General features: G+C 49.5%; 1 protein-coding gene across 1 annotated transcript in view; it reads left to right on the top strand.

Moving 5' to 3' along the window:
- The first annotated feature begins 1539 nt into the window (after nucleotides 1-1539).
- LOC120811910 (cadherin-20) overlaps nucleotides 1540-12878 on the top strand; it is a 38357-nt gene continuing 27018 nt past the window's right edge. The window contains exon 1 of the mRNA XM_040167651.2: nucleotides 1540-1978. The gene's annotated coding sequence lies outside the window, so the exon portion shown is untranslated. The remainder of the gene's footprint in view (nucleotides 1979-12878) is intronic.

Consider the following 12878-nt stretch of genomic DNA (forward strand, 5'->3'; position numbering starts at 1 on the left):
TCGTCCTTTTTCCTCCCGAGTACTCAGCTTTAGCCTTCATGCTGTGATGGTGCTCTTATAGTACAGTGTTTGCAACAAACGCCGGCGAATCTCAATGCCGCTTCGCTGAAACACCTGCAAACACTTTCTCTGCCTCCCCGGCTTAACGCTTTCTCTGCATGGCACTACATTCATGCTGATTAATTTGTTTATGCCATTTCAGTGTGCAGTAATGTTCCACGATGCAGATGGCCTCCTTGTTAACATAATCACATTGGCCCTCAGGAGGACGGCGGGAAATCACATAGCCGCGGAGATAATTCCCACCAAAGACTGGATGCTAATTACTGACTTTTCTTCCCCTCAAACACTCGTGGCTGTTTCTCTGTGGCATCCAGGTAGAACTAGAGGAGCAACATCCAGAAGAAGCAGACTTGCTTCAGACCTGGATTGACCGCGGACTTGATAATGCAATTGTAACAGATTTCCCCTCGCTGATGGACCGCGGCGTGCAGCCTCCAGGTGGGTGACGTCAGGTTGAACAAGCACTACGGTCGAGGTCACGCCTGCCCACCAGGGGGGCGACGCTGGTGGGCCGACCCGTTGGCTTATTTTCCTGTGAGATGATTGTGAATCGTCCTCCTCGTGTCGCCCCGTTTAAAGCCTGCGACGTTTCACCGAACCTTCTTTCCGTGATTTTCTATCAGCTTAACATCAGAAAGCGCGCAAAGCGTCTCCAACCAGACCTTCGCCCTCTGTTTTTAATCCCGACCGAGCGGCTGAGTCGCCGAAGGGAGGAGAGTCAAATTCCTTTCTTTGTTTTCAGAAGCAATTCATTGAGACGACGCGGCGTCACGCCGCTCCTCCACGCCGTCACGCCGCTCCTCCTCGGCGGCCTCGTACGCGCCAACGAAAGTTCTGCGTGTCTGCAGAGCAGCAATCACATCATTACATTACATTACATGTGATTTAGCGGACGCTTTTATCCAAAGCGACGTACAATATGTGCGTTCACAATCACACGGACCGCTTTCAACGGCTCGGTGTCTTCTATCAACTCCAGTTAGGCTTTAAGGGCAATTAATGATTAATCAATCAAGGGAGGAGGGCGGTAAACATTTACTTATTAATCTTTGCTCGTGATTATTTCATGAGCCACTTTTCCTACAACGCGCGCGAAGCGGCGGCCACATCCATCACGGACGCTCGGCCCTAATCTCTCATTCCCGCTCCCGTCTCTGGGTGAAAACCAGGGACCACGCAGTTAATAGACTATCACTCCCCGTGAGAAGGACTGATTGTACTATTCAGCAGGGTCGCTCTCACAGTGGGGGGGTGGAGGGGGGGGGGCAAGAAACGAGAAACTGGGGGAGAGTGAGTAAAGCGAAGGAGAGCATTTGGAGTTCTGCGGGTTAATTCGGAGCCTGTCAGCTACAATTGCCGCGTCTAAACATTCACGAGCTGAGGGGGGGGGGGGGGGGGTGACGGCAGGGAGGGAGGGAGGGAGGGAAGGAGGGAGAGAGAAAGGTGGGGAATGGATGGAGCAGCAGCACAGCACTCAGACACAAGAGGGAGCGAGGCGGAGAGGCAGCTGCTGGAGCAGGTAGAGCGAGCAAAGGCAACCGGGGGAGAAAGAAGGGGGGAGGTGGTGGGGGGGGGGAGGAAGCGAGAGAGAGAGACGGCGTTGGAGGGACGGCGGGGAGCGAGCACTGTCTTTGCACCTGAAGATGACTTTGTCTTCCACTTCTCTCACCCTGAGCTGATCAGGAGGTGGCGGCTCTTGCTCGCTTCATCTTTTTTTGTAAGGGGGGGGGTCTGTGGGGGGGGGGCAGGGGGGGCAGGGGGGCTTTAAGCCGGACTGCTCTGCTAAAACAAACAGCGGTCGGCGTCTCGTGGACGGACGGAATAGAAAAACCAGCACGAAGATTGAAGCAGAGAAGAGAAGTGAGAAAACTGCAGTCAAAGGAGGAGAAGTTACGGAAGAATCCGCTTTCAAAAGGTAAGATTCATACATATTATATGTTTTATATACATTATACACACATACACGTGTATATATTTATATACATATCAATCTGAATGTGTAATATGAAAGATGCACAAAGGCAACAGCAACCTGTTACGAGGCGTTTGAGTGCCGCGTGTGCTTCTGCTACGACCCTGAACACACATGTAAAGACTTTGGGGAGCAAAGTGGGGGGGGGGCAAACATCTTAGATGGAGGGGTGAAAAGAAGGAGATGTGTGGGTGGAACAGTTTGAATGGGGGGGGCTTTGCTGGCAGCCTACTCAGTAACCAAGGCAGCTGATGGGGGAGAGCCAACGGGGGACAGTGGGATTTCTATTTTTCACCCATTGCCGAGACTCAACCCCCCCCCCCCCCACGGATAAAGGAGCCATTGTGCGTGGCTGTGGCTGACTCCATTCAGCGTCTACATGTACTCTTTCCTGTCCTTTCTCCCTCCGTTTCTGCCCTTCTCTCCCCCTCCAGCTGATAACCCCCCCCCTTCCCTCCCCCGCTGGCTTGCATCATGCAGTCGTCTCGATTGGCCCTATAAACGCGTCGCATCAACAGCTGCATTTAGCGACGCTCCGCGGGGAGTAACACACACATATGGCCGGGTTCTTGGGGGGGGGGGGGGGTCCCGGGTTCTTGGGGGGGGGGGGGGGGGTGTCGGTCAACAAGGTTACTTCTCGCCCCCAAAGTTCATCAGCCTTCATGCAGCTGAGGGTCACGGGAGACTTTTTAATGTAAAAGTGAAAGGTGCTTTTTCTTATTTTAAACATTATTAAAGTGCCTGTAATTAATGCGTCTGGATCACGTGACTTCTCGTTGCAACAATCCCACTAAAATTATTCCATAGCCCCCCCCCCCCCTACAGTTCCAGCTCCATGCAGGGTTTTTATTAGCATCTTTCAACTCATTTTATTTGTTTTATGTCCTGCAGTTTTACTGTTTCGCTCGTTAAGTTTCAGGCGGCTGAGCGCGACACAAAGTTAAAATTGAAAGGCGTCTTTGAATAAATATTCATGTGAGAGGTCACAGTGGGAACAAAAGGTGGCGTCTCAGAAAAAGGGGATGACGCAGATCAAATGGGTCTTTCGCGCATCCAGTGGATATATTGGCCTCCTCGGGTTGTTTATCCCTTTAGGTTAAAAGGCTCCTTATTGTTTCTGGGACGTGAGACTCTGCTGGTGGTGAAATCAATAGCCCAGTAAGGCCTTAATTGAATGACTGCGGGGCCTGACGGGGGCTTTATGGGACACCAGAAGGCGCCTTTGACAGCGAGCGGAATCACACGGACGCCGCCGGCGCCGTTGTGGTCTGGGAAACGACGTCCTGTCAATCAAGCGGGCCTGGCAGCGTGTTAGCGCCGTGCACACCTGCCACGTTACACCCGAGTCACATTACCTCTAATTAACTTTTTTGCTCCTTTTGAAAGGCTTTTCTTTTGTAGCTCATTCGATAGCTACGTGACACCGAGGGTCCCGACCGTAAAAGGAAAAACACGCCCTCGGGCGGGCGCAGGGGGGGGGGGGGGTCGACAGGAGATGATAAATGTCAGAACTAGATGTATTTCCTTGTGTACAGGAAGGAGTCTGGTGTTATTCCGTAGCAGAGCGAAGCCCTGTAAGCCGTCGGAGCCGCTGACGGATGGACTGACCTCAGGGGCCACGTTGACACACGCAGAAGAACACAATGCGTACTTTGTTTGAACGCCCCCGAGGGTCACGCCGGTGTCACGCTTCACCCATCACTCAGTCAACCAGTTCCTCCTCGATGGAGAGGACATCATTGCCTCTTGGCGGAGAGCGTATGCTGAATTAGAACCATTTTGAATGGAATTCTCCATCATTTGTGGATAAACCGAAGACAAAGGTTTCCGTGCATGCCTTGTTTTTAATTAGCTGTGACTTAATTTGGCTGCAATGGAACAATTTTTATATTAAAACACTATAGTTGATGATGGTATAATAGAAAACGTGAATACGAGCGATCGGCACAGTGTTTATATGTATGCAGGGAAAATAAATGTTTGCACTGTTTGGCACTAGCAGTTAAAAAAGAGGCACGTGGGGGACACACTTTATAGTTAAAGGCAGCTAAAAATACAACTTTAATTAACACATCCAATCGCATCTGATACAACTCCTCCACCTCACAGAACTCCTCCAGCAAGTAACGAGTTCACCTCCTTGACCTTCAGAGTCTACACCAGCAACACCTCCTCCGTTCTTTTTGCTAGGAAGCACAATGATGTGTGTTATCCGTACGTGTGCGCCGGCCATTGTTTGCGCGTTAGTTGGAACAAATAGCTTAATGCCGGAGCCGGATCACGCAGCAGAAGACGCAGGTTTTCGATTCATTAAGCTGCTCCTGCACCGCAAAACTCGGAGAGGGAATTATTGTGTCCCCTCTTGGGTTGAAGAAAGCAATCATGTTTGCTTTTTTCTTCCTTTTTTTTCCACCAGAACCGACTCTCAGGCGATGCATCCTCTCAAAATGAGAGTAGCTCAAAGTAAGAAAACACCTCGTCTCGGAAATTAATTTGAATTGATTCGTCCCGGTCCGCCTGCCCCCCCCCCTCCTGCCAGCCTCCTCGACCCTCCTGCTCTGACAAGGTTTTTAGAAGGAAACTTCAAACGTTCAAGGCTACACGTAAAAATCAATTTCTAAATGAAGCAGATCCGAGAGATGAGCCGTCTCTGTCGGTCGTCCTTCCCGTGGACAGCCGAGCGCTGTGAGCTCAGACTAAACGGCTTCCACTGTTTCAGCTTTTACCACCAATCGAAACGACGGATCCTCCTGTGCTTCATCATCGTTTGATTTGACATTTTTAGTTTTTGTTCCCCCAGTTCCCTTAGCCTCTACGTTCCCTTAGCCTCTACGTTCCCTCAGCCTCTACGTTCCGTCAGCCCCTACGTTTCCTTAGCCTCTACGTTCCCCAGCCTCTACGTCCCCTCAGTCTCTACGTTCCCTGAGCCTCTATGTTCCCCAACCCTCTATGTTCCCTCAGCCTCTATGTTCCCTGAGCCTCTATGTTCCCTCAGCCTCTATGTTCCCCAAGCCTCTATGTTCCTTCAGCCCCTATGTTCCCTGTGCCTCTACCCTCCCTCAGCCCCTATGTTCCCTCAGCCTCTATGTTCCCTCAGCCTCTACGTTCCCTCAGCCCCTACGTTCCCTCAGCCTCTATGTTCCCTCAGCCTCTACGTTCCCTCAGCCCCTACGTTCCCTCAGCCTCTACGTCCCCTCAGTCTCTACGTTCCCTGAGCCTCTATGTTCCCCAACCCTCTATGTTCCCTCAGCCTCTATGTTCCCTGAGCCTCTACGTTCCCTCAGCCTCTATGTTCCCTGAGCCTCTACGTTCCCTCAGCCTCTATGTTCCCTCAGCCTCTACGTTCCCTGAGCCCCTACGTTCCCTGAGCCCCTACGTTCCCTCAGCCTCTATGTTCCCTGAGCCTCTATGTTCCCCAACCCTCTATGTTCCCTCAGCCTCTATGTTCCCTGAGCCTCTACGTCCCCTCAGTCTCTACGTTCCCTGAGCCTCTATGTTCCCCAACCCTCTATGTTCCCTGAGCCTCTATGTTCCCTGAGCCTCTACGTTCCCTCAGCCTCTATGTTCCCTGAGCCTCTACGTTCCCTCAGCCTCTATGTTCCCTCAGCCTCTACGTTCCCTGAGCCCCTACGTTCCCTGAGCCCCTACGTTCCCTCAGCCTCTATGTTCCCTCAGCCTCTACGTTCCCTCAGCCTCTATGTTCCCTGAGCCTCTACGTTCCCTCAGCCTCTATGTTCCCTCAGCCTCTACGTTCCCTCAGCCTCTACCTTCCCTGAGCCCCTACGTTCCCTCAGCCTCTACGTTCCCTGAGCCCCTACGTTCCCTCAGCCTCTACGTTCCCTGAGCCCCTACGTTCCCTCAGCCTCTACGTTCCCTGAGCCCCTACGTTCCCTCAGCCTCTACGTTCCCTGAGCCCTAACCCCCTCATGAAGGCAGCCTGAATACATAACAGCCTGTTACTCTAAAAGCTAAAAGATTGTTATGCAGAATGCTCATGCGTCTGATTGACTTACCCAGATATTTGCACCCTAACCAATTTTACTCCTCATGCACAAAGCTTCACAACTCAAGCAAAGATGGCAACAAGTACTAGCAATTATGAGATCAGACATTGTTTGCCCGACATTTACAGAAGTAATAGGACACGGGCCGCGGATGAAACTGAGAGAAAATGGGGATTAAGAGATTATCAGTTAAACACAGTCGCTGTCAAAAGCTGCAAAAACAGGAAGTTTTGCAATAAGATACAGGTAAGTCAAGGCGAGCTAGGACACCGTGAAACCGTGATGTGAATGTATGGGATTGGGGGGCTGAAAGCAGACACCATAACGACAGGAAGTACAAAATAAATGTATTTATCAAAGCGAGTAATGGAGGAAGCATCAACTGAAAAGTCCCCGGCTTAAGTCCTGCAGCATACGTGCTCATTGTGAACCTGTTCAAACTATATCAAAAGCAAACATCCCATATTTAATTTCCAATGACCCGTCTCACAGGCATAGGTGAAAAATAAACAGCTAATCAACCTTCAGCGAAGGCCAGAATAATCATCCCGCTGCATGAGGAGCACAGTGTGACCTTGGTCCTGGCAGACAGCGATTACGTTTCACTGGCCCAAAAAAACAGCAGCCCAATACTCACCGATGTGCTCCGGCTGAATAAAATGGAGCGCAGCAGGAGATGAGTTATAGTCTCTGGAGTCGGTGAGCTCCAGTCAACTTTTCCTCTCCTCCCGCAGCGGAGAGGATGAGCTGCTATAAATCTGACCAGGAGATCCATTTGGTTCCTGCTCTCTGCAGCAGCCCGTATACGGCCTCAGCGCCTCTGCTGTCGGGGACAAACAGAATCTGTCATGTGTTTAGTTATTTAAGTTGTTCAAAGGCATCACTGCGGCAGCAGAGGCCTCTGTGGTTTCCACATTTCGGACTTGGATGTGAAACTAAAATCTATTTCATCTCAAGTTGTAATGGGGAGCCGATGTGAAAGGGACCCAAAGGCCGTCAGAACCGGGAAAGTAGACTCGAGAGAAAGCAGACCAAAAAGTGGTTTACCGGAAGAAACCGCGGGTTGTTATGGAATATGTGCTCATCTTGGAGGTTCTGATTTTTAGTTCTTCCCCGGCTCAAGTCCAAATTATCTGTCAAACCTAAACATCGGGTGTCTGGTTTCTGGTCCGGGCTGCATGTGAAAGCTGCTGCCACTGCAGTGCGTGTGCTGTATTTGTGTGCATGAAATAAGACCCGTGCAAAGGTTTCCCGTCGGCGTTCCCCCTCCAATCCATTATCTGCAGGTATGAAATGCACCCCGGCAGGCGTGGTGTGCCGAGTGATACGGGCCCGCGGCAGCCTGCCACTGACACCGGGATGAAAGAGAAGCTCGCGAGGATGCACAAACACACATGTACCTGCATACCTTTGCCGCCGCGCAGGTATCGGCCCGCCTCATCTGCGGGCTGAGAGGGAAGAGGGAGCGTCGCGCCGTGACAGTCGTCTGATTGAAGTTTAGTGAGCTTCATTTTATTTCTCCCGTCTTGGTGGAGATGTGACTCAGAGATGTGAAGCATATCGCGGCGTAAGATGCAGTTTGCTCTGATTGTCTGCGAGGCTTTTATATAAACTTCATCCTCAAACATCTTTTCTTTTTTTTTTTTTACCTCCACATCCCGAAGCATCGGATCGATGGAGCGTGAGTCAGTTAGACGAAGTCAGAAAAGAAAAGTCTCATATCTTTTTCTTTCCCGCTGTTTGCTGAGACAGGAGAATTTTCTAGGTTTTAGGTGAAAAAAGCATAAAACTTTAGACTGCTGGGAATGAAACTGATTTGGCTCATCCACTCTTCACAAACTCTGAAACATCATTTAAATAAAATCAATGTTTCATATTAATAATCGTTCAAACAATCCAATTTCCGATTGCCTCCGTTGTTTTTAGCTCAAACGCTCTAGAAAACATTTGCAAAGTCTTCTAGCGATGGAGACCAAAAAAGGTCTGATTTAAGAATAATCTCGTCACAAAGTGTTTCTGTTTGACTAAACTTGTTTGATTCGCTTGCGGATGAAGAAATGGAAAGTTAGAATGCATGAGAGTACATTCATAACCCATCGGCCTGAAGTCTGATAAATATTAAGCTTGACAAATTAATGCATGACAAATTGAGGCCCGTTTATTTTTCATCCAAGCCGAATTTGTGATGTTAAATTGCATGCAATCACAAGATTGTTTCACTCCATTTAATTCAGAATAAGCTTTGAAATAGGATTCATGATGAAATTACGTGTATGGACGTTTTGTTTTTCTTGCAGTTGAATGATGCATGAGTCCCAGTGAGGGAGAATCTGAACCTTCTTACTTACACTGTGATGGCGGTCATCTACATGAAGTGAAGGAGTGAGGAGGGGAGGGTCAGTCCTTCTTCCTGCTGTATTCCCTTTGAAAGGTCTCATGTGCATGAAAAAGAACTCGTAGCTGTGTTTTCGTTTGCAGGCGGATCGAAGTCGAGCTGCTCAGGTTGAAAGTTTGAGAAAGGAAACGTTCCATTATTTGAGGCACTCGCGGAAACCAGAACCACTTTTAATTAGGAGGTTAATTCACCTTACAAATAGGCGAGTTAAAAAAGTAGCCTGTTTTCTCATTCGTGAGCTCCGCAGCAACGTTAATGATTGTTCAGAGTCATGCGTGTGTCCACCCGACAAATTCAAAAAGGTGCTCAATTAGAAAAAGAAAGCGAATCGATTTGGCTCCACAGGAAGAACAACGCTGTGACCAATGAGCTCACGTTTCAGACTTCAACCTGTGTTAATAACGACACCATGCAGGTTAGTCACTGCGCCTGTTGTAGCCAAACAGCTAACGTAGCAGCTAGGTGGCTAGGTCGGTCAGTGCTTACTTTATACATCATGTGTAACCCCCCCCCCCCCAGGATGCATTACATGAATACTTCATCCCGAGATAATGGAGCGCTGTCACTCAGGGACACGCGGTGGTTCCGCTTCCCGTCTCGACCTCAGCGCCGCCGCTCCGGCGGCCATATGTTCCAATAAGCGCCTGTCTTGTACAACAACCCGCCTCGTCTCGTCAAGTGGGCCCAGAGTCCCGCGTTGGCAGTCACTTCAATTCTTAAATCGTACCTTTTAAATATTTGAAAAGTCAGACACGAATTAAGAAGAAAGAGACGAGGGGCGGCGCGGCGCACGTGCAAGAATAGGAATGCATTCATAATGAATGCGCCTCGGATCCCTCTCTTGATTTATTTCAAGGCGAATGAGCATACTCAGTGAAATTAACTTGTTTTACACACTGAACATGTGATGTGAATAGTAATTTTCTTTTTAACTGAGTTGGGAAGGCAGAAACCTTGACTTTTTACATAGAAATAATTCATTTGCTTCTCCGAAGCCGGTTACATGTGAGCTGCACGCCGTCCCGGCCCAACGAGCCCGCCGTGCTGCGAGGAATCGGTCGGCCTCACCGAGGACTTTCCTCCGTTTGACGCTTGAAAATGTTGCCGTCAGCGTGGTGTCGGATAGTTTACGGATCGCATCCACCACGAGTGAAAGAAGAGATGGATATACGCGACCAAACGGTGAGATCGGTGTTTGGCAGCTAGACATGATATCACATTTCAAATATTAGATGTAATCTGTAAAGCGGCTCGAGGGGGAACCGAGGTGTGTTCAAGCTTTAAGATGCTGAATTACACTTCATCAAAACACAGAATCCCTTCCCGTTCTCTCTCTGGTGGGCGAATAATAAAATAATAGTAACGATGTTCCTTTTTGTTGGTTCTATAATGGGGATTGGAGGCCCACACAATCATTTGAAAAGAAAAAGCGTTTCAAACCTCCGTGTTTCACTTGATTAGCGGACGTTCTAATCTGTCATTTCAACACCGACAGCTTTACGCGTTCAGCGTTGCCGGGCGGATTTGTTTTTATGGCGGAATGTTTATTAGAGCAACTGAAGTAAATTACGTCTCCCGAGGACAACGCCAGTGAGCAGTTCATTCCCTGCTCCCACCAGTTCATAGCACAACGTAAGAACATTTACAGCTCTCGTTTTTATTGCCACTATTTTTCAATAAGAATCTGTAATTTTGCCCCTAAGTTTGAGCTGGAAGGCAGTGGAGAGGTTGCGTGCTTCTGCTGTGGGACGAGCCATGCGAATGTTGCTAAGCTGAACAAAAAGGCAAACAAGTGAAAGGTCACATGGCGCGAGGCGGCAGAAATGCCCGCGTACACGAAGCCGGCAGAGAGGAAACCCGCTGAGCGGACGGATTCGTCCCCGTCGGCCGCCGGCTCGGTCGGTCATCTGCTCAGCGGTCGAAAATCAACATCTGGTGGAAACAATCCTGAGACGCGAGCTCCCCCCGAGGCCAGGGAGAAGCTCGCGCACGCCGCCGGCCGTCACGGAATCAGCTGGAGGAGACGCAGGAAGTCCTCTGCGGCGCATTCCGCTGGCAGCCACTCGTACAGTGAGCGTTCCTATTTCAGTTCCGTGCACGTAGTTTGCTCCGCTGCCGCAGTACGACGAGAGCGCTCAGCAGGACGCGGCGGTGAGGGGAGATTGAGATCAGACCTGATGGAGGAAGCGGAAGGAAACGTCTCATGGCCAGAAGGACAGATTTCTATTTGCTTACATCCGATGGCATTTCCAGGGCTCAAGGGTTTGCTGAGTGGATCTGAATGACTCGTAGTCAAACCGAGGTCTGTCAATCACCATGCAGCCCTGCCCTCTGACCTCCCTCTCTCTGTGGTCTGCTTGACTCCAAACGGACCATCATTTACTGAACGAACATTAGACTGTATCAGGTAAAGCTTTAAACTAAAGATTGAGATCATAAACTCATGTTTACAACGTTTACTGAGAGATTAAATCAAGAGAGAAGTAGAGTCATTTCCTCATAGACGTCTATGGGAGCAGAGGAGTCGCCCCCTGCTGGTCACTACAGAGAAGTAGAGTCATTTCCTCATAGACGTCTTTGGGAGCAGAGGAGTCGCCCCCTGCTGGTCACTACAGAGAAGTAGAGTCATTTCCTCATAGACGTCTATGGGAGCAGAGGAGTCGCCCCCTGCTGGTCACTACAGAGAAGTAGAGTCATTTCCTCATAGACGTCTATGGGAGCAGAGGAGTCGCCCCCTGCTGGTCACTACAGAGAAGTAGAGTCATTTCCTCATAGACGTCTATGGGAGCAGAGGAGTCGCCCCCTGCTGGTCACTACAGAGAAGTAGAGTCATCTCCTCATAGACGTCTATGGGAGCAGAGGAGTCGCCCCCTGCTGGTCACTACACCTGTTCAAGAAACTTCAGCATTGACTTCACCAGACGCAAAGGTTTCCGCCTGATCAATACTCAACATTCACTCAATTAACCCATTTTGTAGCACATCTGGATTGATATATGTCACGTTCCACATACACAACAGAAGCATGAATACAAAACTACAACTAAAGCGTACAATAAAAAACATGAAAATGAATTAAATCATAAGCATAAGCTAAATCATTAACTTTCAGTCCCTCTGGCTGGCGTCAGGTTCGTTTCAGTGGGCGATGAATCTGTAATTTACAATTTTGCCCCCCAGGCGCCCAGCGATGTTTGCTCAGTGCTTGTTGGGAAAGAGCTCAACAATAGCGGCGGCGCGCAGGTGAAACACCGATCCTCAGATGACCACTCACGATGTGGGTGCACACTGCGTTACGGGCCGTCGCAGGACTTCCTCCATGCATCAAGCTGTCGCTGTATTTCTGGGCCGTGGCAGCAGAGACGTCCTCTCTATCAGCTCCCCCCCCCCCGTCCCTCCTGCAGTTCAAGTCAATTGTCAACATGATTTATGGAGACGTGAGCTATCTCCAGACCGGCTCCTCAATCTTTCCCCTGACGAATTGGTACCGTCGGCCCCTTGTAACCGTCGTTTGTTTTCCTCACCGGCCAATTTTCATCCAAGCTAACAAATTAAACCTGCCATGTTTCACAGGAAGCTATTTTTCCCTCCTTTACCTTCTTCCCCCCCTCCCCTACACATGACCTGCTCAACAATTACCAGAGATGCACTGACACGGGGGAGTATTTCCTCCACCCTCTGCAGGTGGAGCACACCAGCGATATCCCCATTTTTAATGGAGATGTGGTGCCGTAACATTTAATGGTTGGGAACTTAGTTCGGCTGACACGTTCCGAGTGTCGCATCCCTCAAAGACACGCACCACTTACTGTCCCAATCATCTCGTGCAGCTCAGCAACACCGACACAACGTGATTAATGTGGCAGACTTTTAATGAGCAGGTTTTAAAGGGCTCTGGATATTACCCAAGCAGTTATAATACCCCGGAAAACTCTTCTGGAAAACAATGGGAAGCTCCTGCAATCAACCTAAGTGGTGGTAACTTTTTAAAGTTAGGCTATCTAAGTTTATAATTGACTCCCGTGCACCATTGAGCGTCTCTATCTGGTAACGTCGATGCCCTGCTGTGCCCCGACCAGCCTGCAGACTGAGGGAAATTAACTGCCAGGGGCTGAAAGGATGGAGAAAAGGTTTAAAAAAATCAGCTAAATATGCACAGTGAGCAATTTATAGTGCGTAAAAACCTGAAGCAGAGACCTGAGGCAGTCATTGGTTTTGCAGGTAGGCCAAAGTAACGGCCCTGAAGACGGGTTTTAATAAAAAGTTAACGGACTGCAACACATCCCAATGGGAATATGAATTTTGCCCCAATGAGTGAAGCCGTGACCCCCCCAACGTACCCCACCGGGTTTTAGGAATGAGCTAAACGTGCAGGTTGCAGGAAGCATTCCAGGCCAGAAGAAAGCTACTCTGTTCACAACTTCTATCATCCAAGTTGAATCATC

The sequence above is a fragment of the Gasterosteus aculeatus genome, chromosome 21 (assembly GCF_964276395.1).
Source record: "Gasterosteus aculeatus chromosome 21, fGasAcu3.hap1.1, whole genome shotgun sequence".
Lineage (NCBI taxonomy): Eukaryota > Metazoa > Chordata > Actinopteri > Perciformes > Gasterosteidae > Gasterosteus > Gasterosteus aculeatus.